Source organism: Poecilia formosa, unplaced genomic scaffold, assembly GCF_000485575.1.
Source record: "Poecilia formosa unplaced genomic scaffold, Poecilia_formosa-5.1.2 Scaffold262, whole genome shotgun sequence".
Lineage (NCBI taxonomy): Eukaryota > Metazoa > Chordata > Actinopteri > Cyprinodontiformes > Poeciliidae > Poecilia > Poecilia formosa.
In genome coordinates, this window is record NW_006800201.1 from 654,692 (window position 1) to 659,966 (window position 5,275).

The window sequence follows — 5,275 nt, forward strand, 5'->3', positions numbered from 1 at the left end:
GAAACGCGGTCACTCCGAAACAGAGCCGAGCCGAGCCGGGTTGTTGAAGTAGAGCCGGTGGAAAGGGCATTAGTCCCTACAGCCTACAACACCTGGGCAAGTCAAGAAAAGCGTTTCCCTGCCAGGTATTCAAACTTCCTACAGCTCAGCAGAAAAAGGTGTTGTTTCTTCTGGCTTAAGCACCACTGTCTGCATGTGTGTGTGTGTGCACGCATGCATGTGTGTGTGGGGTCATTTCTGGGTCTTGCTGGAAACTTGAGCAGCTGCAGCTCTGTTATTTTGGAAATGCCTGACCAGGTTAGAGGGACGATATCATTGTTCCTTCTTCCCAGAATACAGCTGCTAGGACTGGATAGCACACATGCCATCCCAGTGAGCCAAACAGTGCCTTTAACAATTTTGGGATGTGTTCAGTCTCGGTGCTTGGCATCTGTTCAGGTTGAGGTCTGAATACAGAGATCTGTTTGAGGGGCAGGGGGCACAGCATCAAATATCAGCAAGTTTATGGCTTTGGTTTCGCTCACCGAGTAAAGTTCTGGGATTTTCCCTCGGGAAAATCTTTCCAAAAATTCTAATTACAAACCATCACATGGTCCAGACTCTGTCACAAAGCCATGCTGCTCCTGTAAATCAGTATGGGTCTGTACTTAGTTTGCTTGCATTAGTGGCCTTCATAAACAGAAAAGAAAAAGTCTAAGCCAGAACTCCAAACTCTTGAGGGCCAAAATGCCCTATCCACTCCTGTGGAAAGAAGCGGTTGGAATCAGCATCTCATTGCCATGGACGTAGGTCGTCCCTTCCTAACTCCATTTCATACCTATAGGACAACTTTTTTCAAATCTTTGTACCGAAAAGATATCAAATTACATGTTCTTTGAAATTTGCCTGAATATAAAACTTTTCATAGTTTTATATTCAGGAAAATACCACGTTTAATTTAACTGTATAATTTCTCTTAAAATCATGTACTACAACTTAACTCCAGTGATGCAGTTCGTAGCACTGTTGCCTTGCAGCAAGGAATGTCCTGTGTTCAAATGCCAGCCCGGGGTCTTTCAGCATGGAGTTTGCATGCTCTCTCTAAATTCTCCTTTGGTTTGTCCTGTGATTGTTTGATTGTTTGCCCTGTCTGTGTGTTTCCCTTTAATGGGCAGGGTGAGCAGGGTGACCCCGCCTCTTGCCCATTAACCACTGGAGACAGGCACCTGTACTCCTGGTGAGATAAGAAAATGGATGGATTTTCTTATCTTACTTTCTTATCCGCCAGCATATGTGTGTCATGCTGGTCACTGTTGTGACCAGCCATGAAAGATTGAACTACATACAGGGAACAAGAGTGGTATGCAAACTATTAATTCCACAATTCAATGCAAACCTACTTTCAGTTACAAGGAGGAAGAGTTTCAGAAAAGAAAACATAATGTCACAGGGAGTTTATAAATTCCAAGAGAAAGGACTTCCTGTCCCATTTAGTACATAATCTTTACAGAGGTGCTGTCCACTGGAAAAGTCCCCCCCCAAAAAAAATCATTGAAGAAACGTTTGCATTTAAATAATATCAACATAAAAAGGCAAAAGAAACCTAGAATGGAATAAATTTGCCATTTATCAGAAGAAAAGAGAATTATTTTTAGGTCCCCCCCTACCATTGTTGGAACAATGGTTCAGTCCAACTTGAAGGAGGAGCAACAGCGCTGAACTGCACAAGCTCGTCAGAGCCACAGAAATGAGGAGCTAGCTGTTAGCTATTAGCTGTGGCTCTACAGCACAAACATAAAACCCTCCAGTAAGTAAATACTTAAAAGACATGTGACACGTTTTATTTACTTTCACTGCTCAATAAGAAGAAACACATTAACAATAAAAATCAGACTGCAGTTTGTTAATTGCTTACTTTGGCTGAATCATGATAAGCTGCCTCATTAGCAAAACTGCTACAATGCTTTGATAGACTTAAGCTTTTTTTTGTCAAACATCTCATTCATATTTAACCCTTTAAGTTCTAGTTAATTAGAAGAGTTTGAAATGGGAGGGAGGGGCTGAGCAAATAGACCAGCTCAGAGTGTGGGAGCCGAGAACAGAAGAGAGAACAGATAGAAAAAACAGAAAGCTGCCTTTATTTTTCACTGTCTTCAATGGAGAGCCTTTAAAACCACAAAATAAAATCTGAATATGTTTCTATGTAAACCCTGGTGCTTTAAATGTTACGTTTAAATTATGATACTTCCCAGATATTAATTTCTATCTACTTATTTATTTTCAGTCACCCAGGACATGACAAAACTAAAAAAGGCTTAAAAAAAGCAACTTAAGTTATAATTTAAATAGCCAATAACTTGTATTGGGAGCCACAATAGATCAATGATTATGAGGACTTTTATTAAGAGCAGTTACTCACTAAAGCTTTTTTTATTTAGAACCTTAAACTTTTGTAAAGGTGTAGCAGAAATTAGATCAGTCAGACTGAACAAAACTCATATCTAAGCAACATTTGAATTTTAGTTTTACTTCTCAACAGTTTGCTTACTGAGAAAAACACGTTTGATGTGCATTACTAGTCATTTTTGGCCCTGCAGCTTGAATGTGGTTAAAAACATTTTAAACCACATTTTACGTTACGTTTCACTGTAACTTTGCCGACCCCCCCTAATATTGGTCTTAAGAAATTTTCCTGTTTATGGTTCCCCCCAATAATGAGATGGGATCTACGCCCTTGGATTATACTGAAGGGGAGATTGAGATTGTTTAATGGTGTCAACAGTACAAAAAAAAAAACTTTAGTAATTTGTATGTTCCAGTATTGAATGGAAAACTTTAAATAGGATTTTACACCTCACTCCCTCCCTGCCCCAGCCTCCAGGTTCTGCGTTACGGCCCTGCATTTGGTGTCACAGCGCAGCGCATAGAGCTCCTCCTGCCGCTCTACAACTCGGATGGCTGCACAGATTTGTGACACTTATTTTAATATTAATAATTATAATAGTGTTTAGTTGCACAACTTTATGGACATGCTCATTCGTGGCTGTTTTCACATTTATTGCGCTGTTCATATTAATCTCGATGTTTGCAGTTTGTTGTAGCGCAACCCATTCACAGCAAATATATTAACTTGACATTAAAGACAAAGCAGGACGGATCAGCCGGGAAATTATGGACAATTAGAATCTGACTAAAACTAACAGGATGTCAGACAAATTCTGGAGTATGTCTGTTTATTTCCGAGCCCAAAAGCCACAACCAACGACTCATTAAATCTGCAAGCGACTTTAGAAAAAAAGAAAAAGCCTGAAGCCGCTTATAATAATCGAAACTCAAAGTTCCTGTTTATCCAACAACAAAATGCACATCTCTCTCTTCCCTCCATTGTTTGTTTCTGTCGCTGCATAGAAACGGCGATCACTCCCCAAGACGCACAGAGGAAATAAAAGTAGATTACAAAAGAAAATAGTAACGCAAAGTGTTTTCAATAAGTAACTGTAATCTGACTACTGGATTTGAAATAGCAACGCGTTAGATTACTTGTTACTGAAAAAAAAAACTGATTATATATATTGAAAGTATTAAAACAATAAAAGACCTGAAATATTTCAGTTGGTGTGCAATGAATCTAAAATATATGACAGTTTAATTTTTATCATTACATTATGGAAAATAATGAACTTTATCACAATATGCTAATTTTTTTAGAAGGACCTGTATATATATCTTTAGACTACTTTGGTAACTGTTAAACCCTCCCATTATTTTGGGAAGATAATGGGAGGGTAAGACCACCCTCCATCAAGCACCACACCGGGTGCTTGATGGAGATTTATTGTTTTTGGGCAAATGTCCGGTCTCATGATGGGAGGTTTTTATAAAATGATTTTTTGACCACTTTTTGAACTTGAAATGTCAGATTAAGTTAACTTTTGTTTTCAACTAAGTTGTAAGAGATTTTTAGTAATTATTTTGTTGATATTTTTACAAAAAATAAAGTTGTTTTTTTTTCAAACAAGTCGGAATGCGTGTAAGAATCAAACCACTTGTTACCTCCCTCGGCCTTTGTTGGAGGTCTTTGGTTTTGGAATCCAGAAGGCCACGACAGTGTGTGTGTCTGACAGCGCATTTTCAAAAACATGTAAAAAATATGACAGCTTTGCCGAAACACGTGCACTGGGTGGTGTGGTACTATATCGAAATTCTGAGACACTATCTCATTATTTCGAGATAATTATTATTTTGTTTTTATCAAACTGGCGGAAAAGACTTCCATACTTTTGCTATGTTGAACATAAGACAGATAATCTCTGAAAACATAATCGATCTCCTCTGCCTCCTCTCTGTGTTCTGCAGAATTACTCAGCTCAGTCAGAAACAGCCAATCAGAACCAGCATTAGCATTAATCAGCTGGCCATGCGCTCAGGAAGTTTTAATTTAACTCAGTATTGTTTATTTTCATGCAACCTGCATTTGACTTTGAATGGATGTTTCCATTTTTACTCAACATTACTTGATATAAACAGTGTTGCAAGATTTATTTGACTCATATATAACTTAGGCTGTTGAGAATCTTACTGTTAATATTATTTTACTGATTGCAGGCTTTTCAGTTGTCATACTTGCTGTATTATAACTGCAAGTATTTTGCATGTTTTATGACTAAATTAGGTGAATTTATTGCTTGGTAATTTTTCCACTTTGCCAATTGTCAGATCACATAGCATTTATACCTGAAGCAAAAAATTAACAGCCAATCCAGGTGATCGGCAGTGATTGGTGATTGGCCCTCATGGGTGATCGGATTCGTAATCGACAGCAAAAAACCTGATCGGAGCATCCCTAGTTTCTATGTAGATGTATTTTTCAGTTATTGTATTTATTTATCTTTGATTTAACCCTGTAGTCACCAGGGGTGAAAGTAGTTTTAAATTCTTGGGAGTACTATGACAAAAAAAACAAACAAATATATATATATATATATATATATATATACATATACTTCCTTTAGTAATACTAATTAGGTTTTTTTCTTTGTTTAGATCAGTGTTTCTCAACCCTGGTCCTCACCGCCCCCCTGCTCTGCATGTTTTAGATGTGCCTCTATTCCAGAACAGCTGATTCAAATTATTGCATGAGTAAATACTGCAGAAGCCTGTTAATCACCCAGAGATACAATTCAGGTCTGTGAGAGAAGGGAAGGATCTAAAACATGCAGAGCAGGGGGGCTGTGAGGACCAGGGTTGAAAAACACTGATCTAAACAAAGAAAAAAACCTAATTAGTATTACTAAAG

At 38.0% G+C, this 5,275-nt stretch overlaps 1 protein-coding gene and 1 long non-coding RNA gene across 5 annotated transcripts in view; both read right to left on the reverse strand.

The window, feature by feature from the left end:
- Positions 1 to 5,275, reverse strand: part of afap1 (actin filament associated protein 1) — a 104,285-nt gene that overhangs the window by 46,805 nt on the left and 52,205 nt on the right. The gene's annotated exons all lie outside the window — the stretch shown is intronic.
- The window catches only part of LOC107838478 (uncharacterized), an 8,749-nt gene continuing 5,107 nt past the window's right edge, over positions 1,634 to 5,275 (reverse strand). The window contains exon 3 of the long non-coding RNA XR_001664546.1: positions 1,634 to 1,708. This is a non-coding gene — a long non-coding RNA (uncharacterized LOC107838478). The remainder of the gene's footprint in view (positions 1,709 to 5,275) is intronic.